The sequence below is a fragment of the Protomyctophum bolini genome (genome assembly GCF_963924005.1).
Source record: "Protomyctophum bolini genome assembly, chromosome: 4".
In the NCBI taxonomy this organism is placed as follows: domain Eukaryota; kingdom Metazoa; phylum Chordata; class Actinopteri; order Myctophiformes; family Myctophidae; genus Protomyctophum; species Protomyctophum bolini.
Genome location: NC_137865.1, coordinates 4,789,275 through 4,804,851, shown reverse-complemented (window position 1 = coordinate 4,804,851; position 15,577 = coordinate 4,789,275).

Below are 15,577 nucleotides of genomic sequence, written 5' to 3'. Positions count from 1 at the left end.
AATGTCGGCAATCCAGTTAAAAAGCACATCAGTAAAACTGTGTATCCGAACCTTAAAATCCATATGCTGTCTGCAGTGGTTAAAAAACAGGGCTTAAAAAGAGCTTAAAAAGACGGAGCTTCGTCATTGAGCTGCTGCTGTGTTTCAGGGTTCAGCTGCTTAACGTTCGGTGTGCATCGTTCATCGCTGAAACTACGCGACTATATTAAAATGTCAAATACTGTCTCAGCAGAAATTTTGATTCATATGATTCATATGATTCAAAATCATATGATTTGGTTGTTAAAATAAAATAAAACTGTTAATATGAATGAACATGTTTTCAGTTCGCATGGGCAGTGCGCATTGGACTGGAGATTATGAAAGAGTCGTAGCCATGACTTATATTTCTGAAAATGCTACTGCTCGCAAACAATCATTTTGGGCATGAAATGTTATGATTCCCCCCCTTTTTTTTCTCTCATTTTTTTTAATAACATTAACATCGAGGTGTCCACTGGCATCTGTCGTCTCCTCTCCTGAAGTAACGCTGAACGGTCTGACTGCAGATAGGAGAGAGCCGTGCGCCCAGGTGCCCCATGGCTAACAGCCTGAAATGTAGCAATAAAGTCGTGTGTTGTGGTAAAATGGATGCGCTTTATTAAAAATAATGGAGTCGTTGCTAAGCTCTCTCTGGCGCGTCTCCCTTTCCCTCTTTCTCCTCGCCACCAACATCGCCAGGACAAGAGCCCTCTTTCTCCTCCAAAAAAACATTTTGTCACCACAAACACGTTGACACAACCAACAAGCTACTAGCTACTGTGTCCCGCGGCTAACAGCGTAAGGACAACAACAGGCAACACGAACACGTGGATCTGTTTCCGCATGTCCTCGTACCGCCCACGCACCGCCCAGATTACGCAAAGCATTGTGGTCAATTGATGCGACAAACGACAAGACAGATGAAACCATAAAACATTGATAAGACGGCTGTCTCAAAGGTGTGACTGCGGCCTAACGTTCCCCCGTTCATCAGTGATGACATTCTTCTCCGTGAGCTTTCAAGACATGGAAAGATTGTCTCACCGATGAAGAAAGTACACTCGGGTTGTAAGGCCCCCGAATTAAAGCATGTTGTGTCACACAGACGCCAGTTGTACATGATTCTTAATGAAAGGAATGTGGATTTGAACTTGGCTTTTAAGATTAAAGTAGATGGTTTTGACTACATCGTTTTTGCGACATCGGATAGTATGAAGTGTTTTAATTGCGGGAGGGAGGGGCATAGATAATCGCAAGAGCTTGTCCAGCGAGAAAAGCGGAGAATAATGATGCGAGGAATGAGGCTGTTGGTGGGGCGGTTGGGGCTGCTGATGGGGCGGTCGGGGCTGCTGTAGAACAGAATGAGAAGGCGACAGGTGAAATACAAGCAGACAGTCAGGTGAGTGAGGAAGAACAGGCGGAAAATAATGTTGCAAGGAATGAGGCTGTTGGTGGGGCGGCTGGGGCTGCTGCAGAACAGGATAAGACTGAGACAGGTGCAACACAGGCAGACAGTCAGGTGAGTGAGGAAGAACAAGAGATTGAAGTACAGGAAAGCGGTCAAAGTGAGGGAGGACAGGAGGAAGGTGAAGTACAGTCAAATAGTCAGGGGAGAGAAGAAGGACAGGCAGAGAAAAGTGAGGCAGGAAAAAAAGACACGGGGGAACAGAAAGCTGTTGATGGGATGGTTTTTGGGCCAAAGGCTATAATTTCTGGGAAACAAATTGATCAAAGCGCTAATGATATAAGGGTTGAAATGCATGCAGTGTCAGACTCTGGCCGAGCTGATATTGAGATGATGGATGAACTTTTAAAAGTGCCACACATGCTGAAGAGAAAGGGTAAAAGTAGTAAAGGAAGTTCAAAGGCAAAAAAAACAACAGAAAGTGAGGAAAAAGTAACTAAGACAGCAAAACAAGTAGTCAGCGAGAGTGATAATGAGTCTACAGATGATGGTGGTCTTGAGTTTTCTGTTGATAAAATAAGAGCTTTTTTACGGAAAACAAAAAATAAGAAATATGTGAAGGTGGGAGATCACTTCTCTGACAGTCAGCAGTTTGCTGATTCTGCTCGGTTTCAGATGAGCAGTGAAGGAGAAGGAGGGTTTACTGACCAGGAGATGTTTAGACTGAGGAAATTTGTGTCCAAAATTAGAGCAGAATTAAACAATGAAGAGAAACACTTTCCATCTCAGAGTCAGAGCTAAAATATAGGCAGCTACGCACGGCGGCTAGAGGCCCCGAGAGTTCTCCCTGCATCGCAGTTCGCAGCCCGTTCCGTCGCAGTTGATTTTTCACCTATTTAATCTGCGGTCGGTTGGGGGGCCTCCGACGGCCGCGCGTCGCCTCCTCCATTCAACCGCCGTCACTTCTTCATCCTACCGTTAAGCGACAGCCTGCTGTCCGGTCGTGGGCCCCCCTGTTGTCCCCCTCTGCGCTGCGCTGTGCCGGCTTGCGCTGCAGAATTAGAGCAGATCTACAAGCTCACAATGCGTTGAAGCGCGACGCGTTGTGAGCTTGTAGATCGGCCGCACCACCGCGCAACGCATGCAGTCGAATTATACACACAATGGAATCGAAACAAAAACAACTGAACACATGTAGGCTAATTGAGTGTACAACGGCTCCGCTCACAATCAAAACGACTCGTCACTCGAGTGAAGTGTAAAGGTATGCTGTCATGTCATGTAGGACTGTGTGTGGACAAAAAAAGTTTTATTTCAAATAATTTGTCACGCATGGATGGACCGACGACCTCTCTCTCTCTCTCTCTCTCTCTCTCTCACACTCTCTCTTTCAGTCTCTCTCTGTCAGTCCAGTCAGTCAGTGTCATGATTTCACAATTTTCAAATTGAATTTTGATCATCACAAACTGTCTGCAGGCAATCAAGCAAATGTGATACTTAATATTTATAACAAATAACAGCAACACAAGCAAGCAGCTGTTCATTTTACTTGTATAACCAGTAAGTTGAGCTGCATTGCAGGGCAGACTGGTTGGGTGGTGGTTTTATATCAGTTTATGATCAGGGCAACAGGTTTGTGTTCCATTGGTATTCGTTGTAGAGTAGAGTAATACATAGACAAGTTAAATTGCTAATATAGATCATCAGACAGTGTCAGCCCCAGAGACCCCTCCTGTGACAGCTTGCTTGACATGACTCATGTCATGTTAATTGTTAACTATAGCTTCCTTACAACAAATAAAATAACATAATGTGGAGGACCACAATCTCTGCATTCACACTGTTAAGCTGCTAAATTAGGCAGTGCATGTCAATTTCTTACTCATTGGAGATGAGAACCTGGCATATAATATCTGTAGGAAAGTGAAGGCAAAAGTAAGTATTAATTAATTAATTCAAAACATTTGCGCGTGCTTTCCCCCGACATCTCGCACAGGGCCTCGCATTTCTCCCAGACGCCCCTGGTGCAGAGAAGATCTCTTCCATACCTGGGTCGCTGAATGTGTATTCACATATTTTAATGTAAACTGCGTCACTCCCTCCATGAACGAGTCAGTCGTTTCTGTTTACTGATGATTTCATTGAGCTCTCACTCTCAATAGACAAAAAAAAGTCAAACTGTAACAAAAACAAATCGCATCAATTAAACTCATATACAAATCAAACATACACCTTAAATGTTGACAAAGAACGTAAAACATTGGTTCAGAAACAACAAACAAACCTTGGTTAATGACACGCTTCTCTCAAACAATTCATGTCCTTCCGTCTACACGGAGGCTTGACAAAGAAACAGTTGTGAGCCATCGCTGGTTCAACACCAAATAAGGATATGGCACCGGACGTGACGTAATTCCAAATTACCTTTCCCAATATAATGTGAAATAAAACAAAAATAATGACAGAAACATGTTTCTGCCAAATACTGTACCTTTTTAAAGTTGGGTTTTTTATTATTGTTTGGACCCAATGTTTTATACATTTGTGTCAATAAAGTAACTAACTAGCAGACTCCGATCTGAGCCGACTGTTTACTGAACGTGGATGTGAAATAAACATTGATTGATTGATTGATTGAAATATTTATTAACAGTTTGTAGAATTACAGTACATTTCAAGCACAAACTCAATACAAAGACTGTTAACTGTGAGTGGACGACCCAATTAAGCATTACACTTGTTTACAACAGCCTGTTGTAAACAAGTCAACAGATGGGTCCACATTGTTCAATTCATCAAAACATTTAGAGACATACAAACAGACACTTCTATGTAGTTAAAAAACAGAACAGGAATTCATCATATATAACATTGTTTTTGTATGGGCGTTTTTCTGTTTAGCATAATGGTATGCAGGTATGCCCCAGCAGCACTGGGGGAAGTCACACTAGAGTACATGATACTACTACTGTCTCGTTTTATAAACAGTCTATCCTTTAGGCTCAGGGTCAGAGAGTGTAGGCTAGGGGGGAAGGTTCACTAACTTCACTTCTTCATTCACGGTGCCTAAAACAAGAACAATGATGGAGGCCCACTCGCTCTCGCTGTTCTTCACAGTAAACGGAGTTTTAACAGCATTTAAGTCGCGGATTAATTTCTACATGTTGTTGGTGCTGTGGAGCAGCATCTGTAACACACCTGTGACAGGTAGGCCTATACACTTATTAATGCTCATTTACACTCACTTTTACTAACCGTCTGAAAACGAAATCAAACGTCTCTTCAATCTCTCTTTTCAATTCCTTTGCAAAACCTTAATACAAATATTAAATACATAAATAACACTTAACAGACCTGCAGTAATCCGCCAGGTTTGGACATGACCAAAACATATGAGTCCAATCTTTTGATGCTGATGGACGGTAGATTGGTAATGTTAGCCTACTGTAGGCCTATATCTCCATATAGTCTCGATTGAGCCTCTAGGAACCAAAATGTAAGATTTTGTCCACAATTCCTTGTATTTGACGTTGGTACCATGAGGAGAGAACAGGAGAGACAATTCTTCTACATTCTCTAATTGTGTATAGACTTCTTGTACATTTAGTAATGCAGATGTTTAACAATAATGTAACTCTTGAGAGCTTAAAATGAAATCAAATTTCGTTTCATTTTATGCTCTCAAGAGTTAAATATATATAAGGGTCCATTTGATTATTCCATTATGATTGGGAATATTTTCACTGCACCATGGTTACTCCCATCTGTAGTACAGTACTGTAATGTAATGTATCTTTGAGCGCCTCTAGCGCAATTTCGACAGAGTGGGGCGCTAAAACACTGTTGATAATTGCCTCTGTTTTGGTGCGTGCACTTGAAAACCTCTTCGCTGTGTCTGAGTCTGGGAATGCCTTTTTCAGCAAATTACTGGTGCAATTATCCATCGACAGTGATCAACTTGTAACTGTTATGGTGTTTGACAGTGTGAAATGCTAAAACTCCCTCCGCTGCATTCACCATATCTTCTGCTTTGCCAGGTCGTACAAGGTAGACCTACTCTGTCAATTTAGCAGACGAGCTCTCACCCCGTACAGCTGTTTTGTGCTTTGTAGTTTTTTGCCACAGATAGAGAGCGGGTAAATATATGAAAAAACCTTAAAAAAAATGTAACAAAAGGTTTCTCAACTGATTTATGTAGTATTAGGTGTCCTTAATAACATACTAAAAGCTAACCAAAGTTTGACCACCCGAAAGGTGTTATTTTCAAGATGGCGTCCAAGATGGCCTAAAAACCATTAAAATAGCCTAACTCCTTCATTATTCATCCTAGACAAGTACTTTTTGTGTCTAACCCTATGTTTTTGGGGTCTAGGAGTCCATTGAACCAAATTGCAGAGATATAATTAGATAATTGTGAAATCCAATATTGTGTTTGTGACTGTTAAAACCCTCTGAAATAGTCACCAATTTCAAGTTAACTAAACTAAATATTTAATAAATATCTAAATATTTATATATATTTTTGGAATAATGTTTCAAGATATCCTCAAAACACAACAAAACTAATAGTCACAATTTGCAGTAATTCAGAAGGTTGTGGCAGAGAATATTGTCAGTTGATAGACAATAGCCTACTGATTGCAATATTGAAATATTATATATATTTGGATCTGTGGATAAAATTAGGCTCAAACTAAATAATTCATCTTTGACTATACACCCACCCAAAACTAATTTATTGCATTATTTACTCTTAGTGCAGAGTAGTCAGAACCTAAGTCTCTACCGGGTGCAGAGGGGAGTATGATAGGTGGGGTTGGGTGAGGAGGTAAAGGGGGGTCCGGACTAGGGTTGGGATTTGTTAGGACTTTAACGGTTCCGGTTCCTAACGGTTCCTAATATTATTTTTTCTGACATATATTATGCTTATATTATAACTAACCTAACCAAGTACTTAATAAACACAAATTAAATTATTGTATTTGCACTTTACAATTATGAGTTGGCACTATTATTTAAACTTCACCACCACCAGCTAGCCACCACGACAATATCATTGTTGCAATTTGTACTGTATATTAAATATACAGTACACATTGCAATAATGATATTGTTGTGGTGACAAATGTCTTTAATGTTCAGATTAATTTAATATTATTTTTTATTGTACTGTAGGCTATGATCCTGTGCTTTTTTCTGCAAACTGTTTATAAAGTAATCAAGTAATCAATCTATGGAGGTATACAGTATGTATATGCACCTAAAGTCTGGGCTCTCAACAGTTGCGTGATTAATTTAGAGCCAAATGAAAAGCAATTGAGTTGCTTATAATTTGTAAAAATAAGTGCAGACAAATTGATTTTTATTTAATTCATGGCTCTATAGTTAACGTGATTCAGACAGAAAGACGTCGAGTCATAATAAAAAGCTCTGTAGAAGTTAGTAGTTTTTATTTTCTAACGTTATTCGTGTAGGCATATTGACTTTGAGATGTTTCCTGGTGCAAGTTGCAACATCCTTTGCAGGAAACTATGGCATCACATTTATTGCACGCAAAGTGCAATACATGCAATGCCATAGTTTCCTGCAAAGGAAGTTGCAACTTGCACCAGTTGCATGTCCACATTGAGGAAACATCTCAAAATAAATACGCCTACATGAGACAAGATGAATCTACTCACTCATGTAGGTGGGGGTCACGGCATGCTGGGGAACGGAGTGTGGAGGAGGTAGAAACTAAGGAATTGGGGTTTAGCTTAGGCTGGGAGGAGTGTTCCTATACGTCGCCTGGCTTATAGTCCCACTGGTCCCATGTGGACCATGCTGGCTCTTACTCCCGAGATATGACCTCTTGAGGTATCGAGGCTATAGCCTACTGTTTTGGCAGCGTAATACCTTACTCGTTACTGGGTAAAGTAATAATATTTAAAGGCGAACATTGGTTCAGAACAGTGCTTCTTAAATAAATAATCACAAGTACCGTAGGCTACTAGTGTCTGTAACATGAGGTCCCAGTGCAAAGATGAAAATCATAATGAAATGGCCTATGACCCTGTCACCCTAGGCTAATTCATATACATTTAATTTGGGGGTCCTTTAAAATTAAAATGGCTGAGGATCAGTGGATTAAACTGTGAGTTAATTCACAGAAAATACAATGACAAACAGCCTACATTCATTTTTATAGCCCTATATGTTTCTGTTCTGCCTTGTTTGTTTTTGTTCTGCGTCTTATTCTGTAGCGTGGGCGCCCTCTTGTTGATAAAGGTGGGTGGTGCAGAGAAGATCTCTTCCATACCCGGGTCGCTGTATGTGTATTCACATATTTTAATGTAAACTGCGTCACTCCCTCCATGAACGAGTCAGTCGTTTCTGTTTACTGATGATTTCATTGAGCTCTCACTCTCAATAGACAAAAAAAGTCAAACTGTAACAAAAACAAATCGCATCAATTAAACTCATATACAAATCAAACATACACCTTAAATGTTGACAAAGAACGTAAAACATTGGTTCAGAAACAACAAACAAACCTTGGTTAATGACACGCTTCTCTCAAACAATTCATGTCCTTCCGTCTACACGGAGGCTTGACAAAGAAACAGTTGTGAGCCATCGCTGGTTCAACACCAAAAGGATATGGCACCGGACGTGACGTAATTCCAAATTACCTTTCCCAATATAATGTGAAATAAAACAAAATAATGACAGAAACATGTTTCTGCCAAATACTGTACCTTTTTAAAGTTGGGTTTTTTATTATTGTTTGGACCCAATGTTTTATACATTTGTGTCAATAAAGTAACTAACTAGCAGACTCCGTTTACAACAGCCTGTTGTAAACAAGTCAACAGCTGAACAATGTGGACCCATGGGTCCACATTGTTCAATTCATCAAAACATTTAGAGACATACAAACAGACACTTCTATGTAGTTAAAAAACAGAACAGGAATTCATCATATATAACATTGTTTTTGTATGGGCGTTTTTCTGTTTAGCATAATGGTATGCAGGTATGCCCCAGCAGCACTGGGGGAAGTCACACTAGAGTACATGATACTACTACTGTCTCGTGTTTTATAAACAGTCTATCCTTTAGGCTCAGGGTCAGAGAGTGTAGGCTAGGGGGGAAGGTTCACTAACTTCACTTCTTCATTCACGGTGCCTAAAACAAGAACAATGATGGAGGCCCACTCGCTCTCGCTGTTCTTCACAGTAAACGGAGTTTTAACAGCATTTAAGTCGCGGATTAATTTCTACATGTTGTTGGTGCTGTGGAGCAGCATCTGTAACACACCTGTGACAGGTAGGCCTATACACTTATTAATGCTCATTTACACTCACTTTTACTAACCGTCTGAAAACGAAATCAAACGTGACTTTTTCACTGGGAAAACAAACGGGTGTGGTTTAAAAAGCCGTGTACGTTCCAACTTTTTCTTTTCTCTCTTCTCTCTCTCTCTCTCTCTCTGAGTGGAAGGACGCGAGTGAGTGAGGTGCTGCGTGTGAGAGGTGTTTTTGCAAGTGATTTCTATTTCTATCTATTATCTTATCTTTACCTATAAATGTATTAGTAGTGTTGTTAGTTTAAAGTGTTTTTGGTGTCTATAGCGATTTGTTGTGGTTGTTTGGCGTGTGTTTACGTTCGGCCAGCACACGCTGGTCGGCGTGCACGGTGCACGCCGAGATGGAGACGCCTTTTGTTGGCCTGACAAGGAAACACGGCGTTAAAGTGTCAGCGAGTTTTGCGTGTTCAGTGGAAGAATGTAGTTTGGCTGCTGGTAAAGTGGTCGGTTGTGGAAGCATAAAATCCGCTGCTCGGATGAACAGCGCTGTGATCATTTTCGTTGGCAGGTTGAGAAAGGCATTGTCATTAAGGACACTTATGTCCCTGTTGTTCCTCTCGCTACACCATCAAAGAAGGTGACGATATCTAAGGCCGCAGTCACACCTTTGAGACAGCCGTCTTATCAATGTTTTATGGTTTCATCTGTCTTGTCGTTTGTCGCATCAATTGACCACAATGCTTTGCGTAATCTGGGCGGTGCGTGGGCGGTACGAGGACATGCGGAAACAGATCCACGTGTTCGTGTTGCCTGTTGTTGTCCTTACGCTGTTAGCCGCGGGACACAGTAGCTAGTAGCTTGTTGGTTGTGTCAACGTGTTTGTGGTGACAAAATGTTTTTTTGGAGGAGAAAGAGGGCTCTTGTCCTGGCGATGTTGGTGGCGAGGAGAAAGAGGGAAAGGGAGACGCGCCAGAGAGAGCTTAGCAACGACTCCATTATTTTTAATAAAGCGCATCCATTTTACCACAACACACGACTTTATTGCTACATTTCAGGCTGTTAGCCATGGGGCACCTGGGCGCACGGCTCTCTCCTATCTGCAGTCAGACCGTTCAGCGTTACTTCAGGAGAGGAGACGACAGATGCCAGTGGACACCTCGATGTTAATGTTATTAAAAAAAATGAGAGAAAAAAAGGTGTGACTGCGGCCTAAGGCCGCAGTCACACCTTTGAGACAGCCGTCTTATGGTTGTCTGATCAAAAGCATCAGACAAGACAGCTCCCAATGCATTTCTAATGGGAGTCACGTGGTTTGATGAGACAAACGTGTTTCATGGGGGGGGGGGGGCAAGACACGAGGCATAAAACATTGATAAAACATTTTGTAGGCGACAAACTGGAGAACAAGGCGGCACCAGACACAAGACAAAAAGGGTTGGGTTTACCCGCCAACCAATAGGAGAGAAGGTCCGTTTGTTACGCTGCACTGGGCGGTCTTTTCACACTCTGAGTCTGTTGTTTTTTTTCTGCATAGTGCAGACACGGAAGAGGAAAGCCTATGCACTTTCGTATTAATTTAAGTAAAGTAGTTTGGTCTGTTCCAGTAAGCAATTCAACAGGAAAATATAATCCCTGCCCGTCGTGGCCGAACAGAAAATTAAAACAAACGTTATAATTCAAGGTGCATGCATTTTCACTCCTAATGCTTACCGGTATATGATTCTGCCCTGTGTTATGATCAAATGTACTAGATATTTATCGTGTACACACGCACACCCTGCATTGACAGAATGGACCGGAGCTACTTATAAACTGAAAAAGTCGCTTGTTTAACGTGCCACGGCTGTGACAGCTAGCAGCTGCAGCTGTCAAACTAGCAACAGGCTAGCTGTAAAACTAGCAACAGGCCAGGGCTGACAGTCCGAATGTCGGCAATCCAGTTAAAAAGCACATCAGTAAAACTGTGTATCCGAACCTTAAAATCCATATGCTGTCTGCAGTGGTTAAAAAACAGGGCTTAAAAAGAGCTTAAAAAGACGGAGCTTCGTCATTGAGCTGCTGCTGTGTTTCAGGGTTCAGCTGCTTAACGTTCGGTGTGCATCGTTCATCGCTGAAACTACGCGACTATATTAAAATGTCAAATACTGTCTCAGCAGAAATTTTGATTCATATGATTCATATGATTCAAAATCATATGATTTGGTTGTTAAAATAAAATAAAACTGTTAATATGAATGAACATGTTTTCAGTTCGCATGGGCAGTGCGCATTGGACTGGAGATTATGAAAGAGTCGTAGCCATGACTTATATTTCTGAAAATGCTACTGCTCGCAAACAATCATTTTGGGCATGAAATGTTATGATTCCCCCCCTTTTTTTTCTCTCATTTTTTTTAATAACATTAACATCGAGGTGTCCACTGGCATCTGTCGTCTCCTCTCCTGAAGTAACGCTGAACGGTCTGACTGCAGATAGGAGAGAGCCGTGCGCCCAGGTGCCCCATGGCTAACAGCCTGAAATGTAGCAATAAAGTCGTGTGTTGTGGTAAAATGGATGCGCTTTATTAAAAATAATGGAGTCGTTGCTAAGCTCTCTCTGGCGCGTCTCCCTTTCCCTCTTTCTCCTCGCCACCAACATCGCCAGGACAAGAGCCCTCTTTCTCCTCCAAAAAAACATTTTGTCACCACAAACACGTTGACACAACCAACAAGCTACTAGCTACTGTGTCCCGCGGCTAACAGCGTAAGGACAACAACAGGCAACACGAACACGTGGATCTGTTTCCGCATGTCCTCGTACCGCCCACGCACCGCCCAGATTACGCAAAGCATTGTGGTCAATTGATGCGACAAACGACAAGACAGATGAAACCATAAAACATTGATAAGACGGCTGTCTCAAAGGTGTGACTGCGGCCTAACGTTCCCCCGTTCATCAGTGATGACATTCTTCTCCGTGAGCTTTCAAGACATGGAAAGATTGTCTCACCGATGAAGAAAGTACACTCGGGTTGTAAGGCCCCCGAATTAAAGCATGTTGTGTCACACAGACGCCAGTTGTACATGATTCTTAATGAAAGGAATGTGGATTTGAACTTGGCTTTTAAGATTAAAGTAGATGGTTTTGACTACATCGTTTTTGCGACATCGGATAGTATGAAGTGTTTTAATTGCGGGAGGGAGGGGCATAGATAATCGCAAGAGCTTGTCCAGCGAGAAAAGCGGAGAATAATGATGCGAGGAATGAGGCTGTTGGTGGGGCGGTTGGGGCTGCTGATGGGGCGGTCGGGGCTGCTGTAGAACAGAATGAGAAGGCGACAGGTGAAATACAAGCAGACAGTCAGGTGAGTGAGGAAGAACAGGCGGAAAATAATGTTGCAAGGAATGAGGCTGTTGGTGGGGCGGCTGGGGCTGCTGCAGAACAGGATAAGACTGAGACAGGTGCAACACAGGCAGACAGTCAGGTGAGTGAGGAAGAACAAGAGATTGAAGTACAGGAAAGCGGTCAAAGTGAGGGAGGACAGGAGGAAGGTGAAGTACAGTCAAATAGTCAGGGGAGAGAAGAAGGACAGGCAGAGAAAAGTGAGGCAGGAAAAAAAGACACGGGGGAACAGAAAGCTGTTGATGGGATGGTTTTTGGGCCAAAGGCTATAATTTCTGGGAAACAAATTGATCAAAGCGCTAATGATATAAGGGTTGAAATGCATGCAGTGTCAGACTCTGGCCGAGCTGATATTGAGATGATGGATGAACTTTTAAAAGTGCCACACATGCTGAAGAGAAAGGGTAAAAGTAGTAAAGGAAGTTCAAAGGCAAAAAAAAACAACAGAAAGTGAGGAAAAAGTAACTAAGACAGCAAAACAAGTAGTCAGCGAGAGTGATAATGAGTCTACAGATGATGGTGGTCTTGAGTTTTCTGTTGATAAAATAAGAGCTTTTTTACGGAAAACAAAAAATAAGAAATATGTGAAGGTGGGAGATCACTTCTCTGACAGTCAGCAGTTTGCTGATTCTGCTCGGTTTCAGATGAGCAGTGAAGGAGAAGGAGGGTTTACTGACCAGGAGATGTTTAGACTGAGGAAATTTGTGTCCAAAATTAGAGCAGAATTAAACAATGAAGATGATGTTTAAGGGTTTATTTTCTATGTGCAGCTTATTTCTTTGCTGTTTTTTCATTATCTTTTGCAATGAGTAATCAGCACTCTGAATTTAAATGGGGCACGAGATGTAGCTAAAAGATCTCTGTTATATGAATTAATTAAACTAAAAAGGACTGATATTATGTTTGTGCAGGAGACTCACAGTGACAGCTCTAATGAGTCTGAGTGGAAAAGAGAGTGGGAGGGGGAGGTGGTGCTGAGTCACAAGAGCACAAACAGTGGGGGGGTGGGTATTCTTTTTTCAAAAAGTTTCACGCCAGTGTCTTTTGACATAGAAGAAGTTGTAGAGGGCAGACTTTTGGTGGTTAGAGCAGTTTTTGAGCAACATATTTGTGTTCTCATTAATGTGTACGCTCCTACAAATGGACCTGAAAGAGTGCTTTTTTTTACAAGTGTTAAGTGATTTTTTAAGTAAATTAAATGGTGAAGATTATCTTTTTTTGGCAGGTGATTACAACTGTACGGAAAATAGTTTAGATAGGAATCACTTGGAACCTCACAATGCTTCAAAATTTGCACTGAGGAAAGTAATGCAAATGCATGATCTGGCAGATGTGTGGAGAAAAATGAACGATGGAAAAAGGCAATATACATGGGTTCACAGCAGAGATAATTTATTATCTCTGGCGAGATTGGACAGGGTTTATTGTTTTAAGCATCACTTGAGTATTTTTAAGAATTGCAGAATAGTGCCTGTTGGTTTTACCGATCACTCTTTGGTCAGCTGTACTGTTTTTATTAATAATGTAAAACCTAAAAGTGCGTATTGTCATTTTAACACGGCTTTGCTTCTTGATGCACACTTTAAAGATGTTTTTCGGTTTTTTTGGGGTGTTTTTAAGGGTGGAAAAAATGATTTTAAATCTTTGAGACAATGGTGGGACTGTGGGAAAGTAGAGATAAAACAGCTCTGTCAACAGTACACTCTCAATGTTACGCGGGACATCACCAGGTCTATGCAAGATCTGGAGATTGAGATTGTGGAACTACAGAATTTTGCAGAGTCCACTGGAAATCGAGGTCATATTGAAGACCTCAAGTCTAAAAGATCTGCTCTTACAGACCTACTAGGCACTAAGGCACAGGGGGCGCTGGTACGGTCGCGTTTTCAAAGCGCAACCCTGATGGATGCACCATCAAAGTTTTTCTTTGGTCTTGAGAAGAGGAACGGGCAGAAGAGGCTGATGCACGCTCTGCGCTCTGCTACAGGACAAGAGTTGAGAGACACTAACGAGATACGGAGACGGGCAGTGGACTTTTATTCTGAACTGTACAGCAGTGAATACAAAGAGAACGAGGAACTGTTTAGTTATTTTTGTGATGATTTGCCCAACGTTCCAGAGACAACCGCTGCTGAGCTGGAGGTTCCACTGGGGCTAAAAGAGTGAGAAGAAGGAAGGGCAAAGACAAACTGTGCAATCTTCAGTAGCTCTGAGTAACATGCAATGCTTTTGGCCTTCTCAAAATATTTTGACCACATTTGGTGCACTTGCCGGCCTTTGAACTCTCCATCACTATTGCAGCTCTCAGTGAATTTCTTGAGATTGGTGACCTGATCAAAACACTTCATCAATTGGCACCCCCTTTTCTCCTAGGTACTTGATGCAGGGTTCCACATCATTCCAATTTGGTGTCTCACTCAGATCCATCCACATGAACGGGGTGAATTCTTCCATGGGTGTCATCCACTTCTCCAGATACTGCAGACATGCACTGTGTACAGACCTTGTACATCAGCACAGAATTGGTCACATTCCTTTCCAAGTCCATTTGTGCGCTTCTGTGCCAGTAGTCCCTTAACTTGAATGGACATGAAGTTGTTTCTCTTGCGTTCCTCAAGCATAGTGTGGACACTGTGCAAGATGTTACACACTTCCACAATGGAATTCTTCTCCTTTTCCATTTCTTGAATGCGTGAGTGAGTGCATGTGCCAAAGGTAAATCTCACTAAATTCATTTCCAAAAAACCTCTTGATCATTGCGGGTGGCTTTTCCTGAGACAGAAAGTATCCCTTTAATGCTGGAAACATCTGCAGCAGCCTCTCAATTCCAGGGAATAATGACAGCCATCGTGTCTTGCTGTGGGAAAGGAGCTTTCTGTATTCAATATCAACAAAGTCACAGTACTCCTTCAAATTCTCAGTGCGCACAGTGTAAATGTGGAAGTACTGGTAAATCTTGAACATGATATTCTCAACTTCAACATCAAGTGTGTATGCACCATGATGGACACAATTGTTCAATATGTGTGCTGGGCAACCCACACCGACCAGAGTCTTGTTCTGCAGCAACTTCTTCATTTTGCAAACACATTCTTCCCCCCTTCATCACGTCTGATTCCTCCGAAATTTGTGTTGCAGTTGTCACCAGCAAATGCAATACATTTGTCTGACAAATTGTTTTTTCTCAATGTTTCAATTAAGTAGTTTGCAATGGTTTCGGCTGTCTCATTAGGTGTGACTTTGACCTCAAGCAATGTTCATTGTACACCACCTTTCTTCCAGTCAAAATACTGGATTATGATTGGGAATATTTTCACTGCACCATGGTTACTCCCATCTGTAGTACAGTACTGTATATCTTTGAGCGCCTCTAGCGCAATTTCGACAGAGTGGGGCGCTAAAACACTGTTGATAATTGCCTCTGTTTTGGTGCGTGCACTTGAAAACCTCTTCGCTGTGTCTGAGTCTGGGAATGCCTTTT